Source organism: Harmonia axyridis, chromosome X (assembly GCF_914767665.1).
Source record: "Harmonia axyridis chromosome X, icHarAxyr1.1, whole genome shotgun sequence".
Taxonomy (NCBI): domain Eukaryota; kingdom Metazoa; phylum Arthropoda; class Insecta; order Coleoptera; family Coccinellidae; genus Harmonia; species Harmonia axyridis.
The window spans coordinates 32,828,690-32,841,189 of NC_059508.1; positions in this window are offsets into that span (position 1 = coordinate 32,828,690).

Genomic DNA, 12,500 nt, shown 5'->3' on the forward strand with positions numbered 1-12,500 from the left:
AATCGAAGATATACATATACTTCTCATCAATATCCAAAAGCTTATCGAAAAATAAATTACTCAACTTTTACGTGAAGAATCGTTCACCCAAACCTTATCCCCTATATATGTCAGGAGAACCCAAGGTTCCCCTCCAGACACGATTTAGCAAACTTTTCCCGATCGATCCGACCCACCGAGGCCGTCTCGACCGTCCGCTGCGCCTACTAGGGCCGATTTCTTCGGACTCCGATCAGAAAATATACCGATGCATGTCGTTAACACCTAGTCCGCCTCGTCCGATCTATCTAAACAGTCTCGACGCACCCAACACTCTTTCAAAGTCGGATTACTCGGACTCAATCTGAAAATGGACCGATGCATGACGTCAACACTTAGCCCGCCTCGTCTGATCTATCTAAGCCATCTCGACCCACCCAACACGCCTTCCAAGTCGGATCACTCGGACTTCGATCTGAAAATCTCCGGACTCATTTTTATGAATATCCCCAGTCAGTAAGAACGTTATTTCGCCAATATATACCAACAATAAACCATATTCCAATAGCTGAACCAAAAATATAATTCCCGATCCAAACGTTCTGCATCGCCCAACGCGACCACCTTCCCTATATATGTCAGGAGAGCACAGGGTTCCCCTCCAGACAACACTTACGCTCTATCCCCGACTCTCGGTCGATCGATAGGCCAGGTCAGCGGTGTCTGTTTCGGCCGAAGCTCGGACTTTGGTCAAAATGTTCCGATACAAAATTTGAACCAAGATAGATACAGATATGATTCCTTCTTAAATATACGTTGATTATCGAACAGAATATGGTAAATATTTTGCGATGACCGAGGATTTCATGAATTTTTTTTTTTTTTCGAAAAAATTTTCTATTATCGGAATTTCCTCAAATTTCATTTGGTTGCCTCCTAATGCTTATTAAAAATGATAACCAACAATCAGAATCATTATTTATCATTTATTTCAATTTTTATAATGAAAAACGTTCACGTCCTTTCGCGCCTCTCGATCGTCGTTTACGTGATGCATCGGTCAGCCCTAGTTTACGTGGTGCATCGGTAAGATCGAGTTCACGTTCTGCATCGGTCTGCCCGAGTTTACGTGGTGCATCGGTAAGATCGAGATTACGTGGTGCATCGGTAAGATCGAGTTCACGTTCTGCATCGGTCTGCCTGAGTTTACGTGGTGCATCGGTATGATCGAGTTTACGTTCTGCATCGGTGTGATCTAGTTTACGTTGTGCATCGGTAAGATCGAGATTACGTGAAGCATCGGTATGATCGAGTTTACGTTCTGCATCGGTCTGGACTCTGAGATATATTTTCGACGTGAAAATGTTCCGATACAACTTTTGAACCAGGATAGTTAGAGAGATGATTTTTTCTGGGATGTACGTTGATTGGGGAATGGATTGTGGAAAATAACTTGCCATGACCGAGGTGTTCTCGAATTTTTTTTTTTTTTCGAAAAATATTTTCTGATTTTGGATTTCACTCAAATTTGATTTCGTTGCCTTCTAATGTGTTCTAAAAGAGTAAATCAGTAATCAGAATCGAAAAATATTTTTCGGATTTTTTTTTTTTTGAAAAAAAATTTTCTGATTTTGGAATTTCCTCAAATTTGATTTGGTTGCCTTCTAATGTGTTTTTAAAGCGTAAATCAGTAATCAGAATCAATATTCATTGTCGACTTTAATTTTTATAAGGAAAAATGTTCACGTCCTTAAACGCCTCCCCATCATTAGCCCGAGTCCAAGTCGATGTCAGTCCCGAGCGGACGGTGTCAGATACTACCTATCGCCCCGGTCTGGACTTGGCGAGGTATTTCGACGTGAAATGTTCCGATACAACTTTTGAACCAGGATAGTTAGAGAGATGATTTCTTCTATGTTGTACGTTGATTGTGGAATGGATTGTGGGAAATAACTTGCCATGACCCAGGTGTTCTTGAATTTTTTTTTTTTTCGAAAAAAATTTTCTGATCTTGAAATTTCCTCAAATCTGATTGCGTTGCCTTCTAATGTGTTCTAAAAGAGTAAATCAGTAATCAGAATCAATATTCATTGTCGACTTTAATTTTTATAAGGAAAAATGTTCACGTCCTTAAACGCCTCTCCATCGTTACCCCGACTCCAAGACGATGTTAGACCGGAGCGGACGGTGTCAAATGCGACCGATCTCCCCGGTCTGGACTTAGCGAGATATTCCGACGTGAAATGTTCCGATACAAAAATTTAACTGTGATAGTTAGAGAGATGGTTCCTTTTGTGATGTACGTTGATTGTGTAATAGAATATGGAAATAAACTTGAGATGACCGAGGTCTTCTGGGATTTTTTTTTTTTTTCGAAAAATATTTTTCGATTTCGGAAATCCCTCAAATTTCATTGAGATATGTCCTAATGTGTTCTTAAAACTTAAATCAACAATCAGAATTAATATCCAAAAGTTATTTCATTTTTTATAAGGAAAAACGTTCACGTCCTTTCCGCTCCCAAAAAGTGAGATATCATAGAAAATATCGCTATATTTGTTGTTTACGGCCATACCACGCTGAAATTGCCAGTTCTCGTCAGAACACTGAAGCTTGAAAAATATTTTGATGAAAACGACGTGAAATACCACACTTACACCCCGAGGGAAGAAAAAACTCATGCTTTTACGCTGAGGGGACTGGATTCTGATCCAGACCTGGAAGAGATTAAAACTGAACTCCAGGAACTAGGAATTCCGGTTGTGGAAATCCACAAACTAAAAGCAACGAAATCACCGGCGTACATGGTCGTCACCGGAAATACGATAACGCTCCGGAAAATACAGAAGGAAGTCCGCGTTATTAATTATACAGCCGTTCGGTGGAACAAATACTTCACAAAAAGGGAAGTAATCCAATGTCACAACTGCCAGATGTGGGGACATGCCACGGCCAACTGCCATAGGACCCCAAACTGCCTCAAGTGCGCGGAAAATCACGCGACTCGCGAGTGCCCAAAATCGATGAATACGCCGGCAAAGTGCGCGAACTGTTTCGGGAGTCACCCCGCAAACAGTACCGAGTGCGCGATTTACGTGAACATCTGCAACCGCAGGGCGAGGAACGCCAAAACCGCCGCCCCTGCCGCCCCCAAAGTTTACCGCGAAGCTCCAATCCCGGCCGTGAATGTCTGGGAAGAAAGGAGAAAGGCCCAAGAGGCCAAACAAAAACCGGTAAGTGGCATGGCCAACCCCCAAACCACCCCCAAAACCCCAACTTCCCCCCCAACAAACAAAACTCATGACACAAACAACACAAATAACTTCCAAAACGCGTTTTACGAGCTGAAAAGCGAGTTCAACAGACTTAATCAATACGTGGACATACGACAACTACTGACAGACGTCAAAAGACTCAACCAGCAGCTGCAAAATGCAAGCCCCGCCGAAAGAAAGTACGTCATACTGGAATTCTTCCTCAATTTAAATGACTAAGTCATTAAAAATCGCGACTTGGAACGCGAATGGAGTCTCCCAAAAATTCCTGGAGATCTCCAATTTTCTAAATTACAACCAAATAGACATACTGACTATCAACGAGACAAAACTGAAAAACAACCACAAATTTTTCATTAAAGGATACCAGACATATAGGCAAGACAGACAAGACAACTCTGGATTCGGTGGAATCGCTATACTAGTAAAGAACCTTATCGCATCCACCATTTTGCCTACCATCAACTGCACAATAGAGAACGCTAGCGTCCAGATTGATGGCAACTTAATCATAACGGCGGTGTATAATAGCCCCAGTCGCAAATTCAGTACCAACTGCCTAAGATTCCTATTTTCTAGGAAAAATAAAGTAATAGTTCTAGGCGATCTAAATGCTAAACACGAAGAATGGAACTGCAACTGCAGAAACACCAATGGAAATCGTCTATTCAGTTTCCTTGAAGCTAATGATGACGTAATTTTGAACATCCCTAACGGACACACTCATTTTCCAGACAATGGAAAAGCTCCGAGTACTATCGATTTAATACTCACTAAGAATATTAACTTGAATAGTATCCCGGACGCGAGTTGTCAGTTAGGGTCCGATCATAATCCAGTGATCTTCTCGGTCAATTATAGCAGCGAAAGAAACCCAACAAAATTAGTGTACGACTATTCGAACGCTGATTGGGCAAAATTTCGTACAATATTAGATAGTAAAATAACTATCAACAATAAAATCGAAACTGCTTCCGACATCGAACGGGAAATTGAAAAGTTTACGAAGGCCCTCAAGTACGCCCGCGATAAAACAATTTCCAAAAAACCGAGAGCTGAAGTAGCAGAAAAACTACCAGCCCATATTATCGACTTGATCAAGTTCAGGAATAAAATCAGAAAAAGGTGGCAATCCCACCAAAGACAAGTCGATAAAACACTCTTAAACTCATACACCCGCGAAATCCGAAACCACATAAAAATTTTCCAGAACGAAAGATGGGAACAGAAAATCTCCAGGCTAAATTCTAATAACAAAGATCTCTGGAAAACAGTCAAATCCAGTATTCAAAAATTCTCCCAAGTTCCCATCTTGGTCCAAAATTCCGCGAATTACATCACCGATAAAGAAAAAGCGGACGTACTTGCGGAAAACTTCGAAACCGCTCACCACATATCCCAGACCGATAGTCCAGAACAAGCAGACATACGGAAAAGAGTGGAAGACTTTATAAATTCGAACCGCTTCGTAAAGCCCGAAAATCATCTATTAACAAATCCATCGGAAATACGGGACGAAATTAAAAAGCTTCCACTAAACAAAGCTCCAGGAAAGGACGAAGTGGACAATAGACTGATCCGGAACCTATCCAGAAAGGCCATAGTTCAACTGAACTACATCATAAACGCTGTATTCAAATTTCAACACTGGCCTAGCTGTTGGAAAACAGCAGTAGTAACCCCTATCCCCAAAGCCGGGAAAGTCACAACTTCTCCCGGCAACTACCGTCCGATCAGTCTACTGTCTAACCTCAGCAAGCTGACCGAGAAAATCCTGTTAGGAAAAATAAAACAAGTTATGAAAAACAATAAAATTCGCGATGACCATCAATTTGGCTTCAAGGAAAAACACAGCTCGACACAGCAAATCTGCCGAATCGTAGTTGACGTAATAAATAGTTTCAATAATAAAAACCACACGGTCATGCTCCTCCTCGACATCGAAAAGGCGTTCGACAAAGTTTGGATAGAGGGGCTGACCTACAAATTAATAAAACTTAAATTCCCGAAATTCCTCATAAAGACCATTTACTCATATCTCAATAACAGAAAATTCATAGTACGCGTAGGGAATGAAACATCCGCGCCCAAAAATATAAAAGCAGGAATTGTGCAGGGATCAGTCCTTGGACCTAGATTATTCAATATCTACGTCCAGGATATCCCGAAACATAACAAAACAAAAATCGCCCTCTTCGCGGATGACACGGCCATATATGCCCACTCATCCAGCGCTGAAGACGCCAATCGCGAGCTGAAAAACCATCTCGAAGTACTTATCAATTACTTCGACAGATGGAAAATAAAACTGAATGAGACCAAAGCAGAGCAGATCGTGTTTAGCAGAAGACGGAATGAAAAAGTAATCTTAGACAAATTAAAAATCAATAATACGGAAATTGTTCCAAAAAGCTCCGTTAAGTACCTGGGCATTGAATTGGACGAAAGGCTAAATTTCCACCGCCATATCAAAGCACAAATCCATAAAGGATACGCCATCAAAAAGATACTGCATCCTCTATTGTGCAGTAAAAGTATGCTGAATGAAAAAAACAAATTGCTCATTTACAAAACATACATCCGGCCAGTAGTCACATACGCTGCGCCGGCATTTTGTCACCTTAGGCCCTTTCCAATAAGGCCCATTCAAAACCTTCAAAACAAAATCCTAAGATTGGCCTTGAGCAAGCCGTATTACACTAGGATATCCAAACTACATGAACTCGCGGATATTCCAACCATCCGCGAGTACCTAAACAAAGTATCTAGCGATTTCTACGAATTCCAGTGTAAATCCAACGCACTGACAAGACAAATTACGAAAACGCGACTCCACGCATCCCCTCACCCCCTCCCGTACCAATTCCTTCCCATATTCCTTAAACCTCCCTAAAAACCTACCCCAAACACCCAAAAACCCCTATGAAAACCGCCATCTTCCAAGACCGGCCATGTCACATACCGACATTTTGAAAAATATGTCTTGACGACGAATCACAACGAAAGGTAGCGGCAGCCAATGCGAATGGCGTATCCATCGCCCTGTTATCGTAACAACCAATCGGTCCTACGGGTACTAGACCCAACAGCGACACGAACGGTGCTACGAGAAATGGGGACTGGCCACGACTAGCAAATGGCGGCCGTTAGCTGAATTGAGAATCGCCGTTTAGCATAACGGGAACCCCTTCCCAGACATGTATATAAAATTGTATATAAAAATTTGTAAATGCTAAAACTGTACATAACTGTATATATATATCCCCAACCCACCCCCCATCCCTCCCCAAATTATTTATATCAGGTTTTTTATTCCTAAATTTTTCCTGAAAATCCCCTATTATAATAAAATAAATAAATATACGATATCAAACAAAAATTCCCAAACACCCTGAAATTACTTAAAAATTTTTTATTATATGTATATGAAATGTAACTGATAATACCAGAATTATCTGGTAGGAACTGTATATAAACCATTATTGTTGATTAACATGGCCTATATAGGCACATATCTGTAACTATCACAAAGACAAATAAAGCCCATTTGAAATTGAATTGAAATTGAACACTGAAGCCAAGCAGCGTCGGGCGCGGTTAGTACTTGGATGGGTGACCGCTTGGGAACACCGCGTGCTGTAAGCTTTTTTTTTACGTTCTGCATCGGTCTGCCGAGATAACGTGGTGCATCGGTATGATCGAGTTTACGTTCTGCATCGGTAAGATCGAGATTACGTGATGCATCGGTAAGATTGAGATTACGTGGTGCATCGGTAAGATCGAGTTTACGTGGTGCATCGGTAAGATCCAATTCACGTTCTGCATCGGTAAGATCCAGTTCACGTGGTGCATCGGTAAGATCGAGATTACGTGGTGCATCGGTAAGATCGAGTTTACGTGGTGCATCGGTAAGATCCAATTCACGTTCTGCATCGGTAAGATCCAGTTCACGTGGTGCATCGGTAAGATTGAGATTACGTGGTGCATCGGTAAGATCGAGTTTACGTGGTGCATCGGTAAGATCCAATTCACGTTCTGCATCGGTAAGATCCAGTTCACGTGGTGCATCGGTAAGATTGAGATTACGTGGTGCATCGGTAAGATCGAGTTTACGTGGTGCATCGGTAAGATCCAATTCACGTTCTGCATCGGTAAGATCCAGTTCACGTGGTGCATCGGTAAGATCGAGATTACGTGGTGCATCGGTAAGATCGAGTTTACGTGGTGCATCGGTAAGATCCAATTCACGTTCTGCATCGGTAAGATCCAGTTCACGTGGTGCATCGGTAAGATTGAGATTACGTGGTGCATCGGTAAGATCCAGTTCACGTGGTGCATCGGTAAGATGGAGATTACGTGGTGCATCGGTAAGATCGAGATTACGTGGTGCATCGGTAAGATCTACTTTACGTTCTGCATCGGTCTGCCCTTGTTTACGTGGTGCATCGGTAAGATCGAGATTACGTGAAGCATCGGTATGATCGAGTTTACGTTCTGCATCGGTCTGCCCGATATTACGTGGTGCATCGGTCTGCCCTAGTTTACGTGGTGCATCGGTTTGGACTTAGAGATATATTTTCGACGTGAAAATGTTCCGATACAACTTTTGAACCAGGATAGTTAGAGAGATGATTTTTTCTGGGATGTACGTGGATCGGGGAATGGATTGTGGGAAATAACTTGCCATGACCGAGGTGTCCTCGAATTTTTTTTTTTTTCGAAAAAAATTTTCTGATTGTGGAATTTTCTCAAATTTGATTTGGTTGCCTCCTAATGTGTTCTAAAAGAGTAAATCAGTAATCGGAATCGAAAAATATTTTTCGGATTTTTTTTTTTTTCGAAAAAAATTTTCTGATCGTGGAATTTCCTCAAATTCGATTTGGTTGCCTTCTAATGTGTTTTTAAAGCGTAAATCAGTAATCAGAATCAATATTCATTGTCGACTTTAATTTTTATAAGGAAAAATGTTCACGTCCTTAAACGCCTCCCCATCATCAGCCCGAGTCCAAGTCGATGTCAGTCCCGAGCGGACGGTGTCAGATACTACCTATCGCCGAGGTCTGGACTTGGCGAGATATTACGACGTGAAATGTTCCGATACAACTTTTGAACCAGGATAGTTAGAGAGATGATTTCTTCTATGTTGTACGTTGATTGTGGAATGAAATACGGAAAATAACTCGCCATGACCGAGGTGATTACGATTTTTTTTTTTTTTCGAAAAAAATTTTCTGATCGTGGAATTTTCTCAAATTTGATTTGGTTGCCTCCTTATATGTTCTAGTAGCGATAATCAACAATCAGAATCAAAATCCATGGTCGGGTTTGATTTTTATAAGGAAAAATGTTCACGTCCTTTTTTACAACCCCGACTCATTGACGATGTTAGAACCGAGCCGGCGGTGTCAGATACGACCGATCGCCCCGGTCCCGATCGTCATTTACGTTGTGCATCGGTCTGCCCGAGATTACGTGGTGCATCGGTATGATCGAGTTTACGTGGTGCATCGGTAAGATCCAATTCACGTTCTGCATCGGTAAGATCCAATTCACGTTCTGCATCGGTAAGATCCAGTTCACGTGGTGCATCGGTAAGATGGAGATTACGTGGTGCATCGGTAAGATCGAGATTACGTGGTGCATCGGTAAGATCTACTTTACGTTCTGCATCGGTCTGCCCTTGTTTACGTGGTGCATCGGTAAGATCGAGATTACGTGAAGCATCGGTATGATCGAGTTTACGTTCTGCATCGGTCTGCCCGATATTACGTGGTGCATCGGTCTGCCCTAGTTTACGTGGTGCATCGGTTTGGACTTAGAGATATATTTTCGACGTGAAAATGTTCCGATACAACTTTTGAACCAGGATAGTTAGAGAGATGATTTTTTCTGGGATGTACGTGGATCGGGGAATGGATTGTGGGAAATAACTTGCCATGACCGAGGTGTCCTCGAATTTTTTTTTTTTTCGAAAAAAATTTTCTGATTGTGGAATTTTCTCAAATTTGATTTGGTTGCCTCCTAATGTGTTCTAAAAGAGTAAATCAGTAATCGGAATCGAAAAATATTTTTCGGATTTTTTTTTTTTTCGAAAAAAATTTTCTGATCGTGGAATTTCCTCAAATTCGATTTGGTTGCCTTCTAATGTGTTTTTAAAGCGTAAATCAGTAATCAGAATCAATATTCATTGTCGACTTTAATTTTTATAAGGAAAAATGTTCACGTCCTTAAACGCCTCCCCATCATCAGCCCGAGTCCAAGTCGATGTCAGTCCCGAGCGGACGGTGTCAGATACTACCTATCGCCGAGGTCTGGACTTGGCGAGATATTACGACGTGAAATGTTCCGATACAACTTTTGAACCAGGATAGTTAGAGAGATGATTTCTTCTATGTTGTACGTTGATTGTGGAATGAAATACGGAAAATAACTCGCCATGACCGAGGTGATTACGATTTTTTTTTTTTTTCGAAAAAAATTTTCTGATCGTGGAATTTTCTCAAATTTGATTTGGTTGCCTCCTTATATGTTCTAGTAGCGATAATCAACAATCAGAATCAAAATCCATGGTCGGGTTTGATTTTTATAAGGAAAAATGTTCACGTCCTTTTTTACAACCCCGACTCATTGACGATGTTAGAACCGAGCCGGCGGTGTCAGATACGACCGATCGCCCCGGTCCCGATCGTCATTTACGTTGTGCATCGGTCTGCCCGAGATTACGTGGTGCATCGGTATGATCGAGTTTACGTGGTGCATCGGTAAGATCCAATTCACGTTCTGCATCGGTAAGATCCAATTCACGTTCTGCATCGGTAAGATCCAGTTCACGTGGTGCATCGGTAAGATGGAGATTACGTGGTGCATCGGTAAGATCGAGATTACGTGGTGCATCGGTAAGATCTACTTTACGTTCTGCATCGGTCTGCCCTTGTTTACGTGGTGCATCGGTAAGATCGAGATTACGTGAAGCATCGGTATGATCGAGTTTACGTTCTGCATCGGTCTGCCCGATATTACGTGGTGCATCGGTCTGCCCTAGTTTACGTGGTGCATCGGTTTGGACTTAGAGATATATTTTCGATGTGAAAATGTTCCGATACAACTTTTGAACCAGGATAGTTAGAGAGATGATTTTTTCTGGGATGTACGTGGATCGGGGAATGGATTGTGGGAAATAACTTGCCATGACCGAGGTGTCCTCGAATTTTTTTTTTTTTCGGAAAAAATTTTCTGATCGTGGAATTTTCTCAAATTTGATTTGGTTGCCTCCTAATGTGTTCTAAAAGAGTAAATCAGTAATCGGAATCGAAAAATATTTTTCGGATTTTTTTTTTTTTCGAAAAAAATTTTCTGATCGTGGAATTTCCTCAAATTCGATTTGGTTGCCTTCTAATGTGTTTTTAAAGCGTAAATCAGTAATCAGAATCAATATTCATTGTCGACTTTAATTTTTATAAGGAAAAATGTTCACGTCCTTAAACGCCTCCCCATCATCAGCCCGAGTCCAAGTCGATGTCAGTCCCGAGCGGACGGTGTCAGATACTACCTATCGCCGAGGTCTGGACTTGGCGAGATATTACGACGTGAAATGTTCCGATACAACTTTTGAACCAGGATAGTTAGAGAGATGATTTCTTCTATGTTGTACGTTGATTGTGGAATGAAATACGGAAAATAACTCGCCATGACCGAGGTGATTACGATTTTTTTTTTTTTTCGAAAAAAATTTTCTGATCGTGGAATTTTCTCAAATTTGATTTGGTTGCCTCCTTATATGTTCTAGTAGCGATAATCAACAATCAGAATCAAAATCCATGGTCGGGTTTGATTTTTATAAGGAAAAATGTTCACGTCCTTTTTTACAACCCCGACTCATTGACGATGTTAGAACCGAGCCGGCGGTGTCAGATACGACCGATCGCCCCGGTCCCGATCGTCATTTACGTTGTGCATCGGTCTGCCCGAGATTACGTGGTGCATCGGTATGATCGAGTTTACGTGGTGCATCGGTAAGATCCAATTCACGTTCTGCATCGGTAAGATCCAATTCACGTTCTGCATCGGTAAGATCCAGTTCACGTGGTGCATCGGTAAGATGGAGATTACGTGGTGCATCGGTAAGATCGAGATTACGTGGTGCATCGGTAAGATCTACTTTACGTTCTGCATCGGTCTGCCCTTGTTTACGTGGTGCATCGGTAAGATCGAGATTACGTGAAGCATCGGTATGATCGAGTTTACGTTCTGCATCGGTCTGCCCGATATTACGTGGTGCATCGGTCTGCCCTAGTTTACGTGGTGCATCGGTTTGGACTTAGAGATATATTTTCGACGTGAAAATGTTCCGATACAACTTTTGAACCAGGATAGTTAGAGAGATGATTTTTTCTGGGATGTACGTGGATCGGGGAATGGATTGTGGGAAATAACTTGCCATGACCGAGGTGTCCTCGAATTTTTTTTTTTTTCGAAAAAAATTTTCTGATTGTGGAATTTTCTCAAATTTGATTTGGTTGCCTCCTAATGTGTTCTAAAAGAGTAAATCAGTAATCGGAATCGAAAAATATTTTTCGGATTTTTTTTTTTTTCGAAAAAAATTTTCTGATCGTGGAATTTCCTCAAATTCGATTTGGTTGCCTTCTAATGTGTTTTTAAAGCGTAAATCAGTAATCAGAATCAATATTCATTGTCGACTTTAATTTTTATAAGGAAAAATGTTCACGTCCTTAAACGCCTCCCCATCATCAGCCCGAGTCCAAGTCGATGTCAGTCCCGAGCGGACGGTGTCAGATACTACCTATCGCCGAGGTCTGGACTTGGCGAGATATTACGACGTGAAATGTTCCGATACAACTTTTGAACCAGGATAGTTAGAGAGATGATTTCTTCTATGTTGTACGTTGATTGTGGAATGAAATACGGAAAATAACTCGCCATGACCGAGGTGATTACGATTTTTTTTTTTTTTCGAAAAAAATTTTCTGATCGTGGAATTTTCTCAAATTTGATTTGGTTGCCTCCTTATATGTTCTAGTAGCGATAATCAACAATCAGAATCAAAATCCATGGTCGGGTTTGATTTTTATAAGGAAAAATGTTCACGTCCTTTTTTACAACCCCGACTCATTGACGATGTTAGAACCGAGCCGGCGGTGTCAGATACGACCGATCGCCCCGGTCCCGATCGTCATTTACGTTGTGCATCGGTCTGCCCGAGATTACGTGGTGCATCGGTCTGGACTT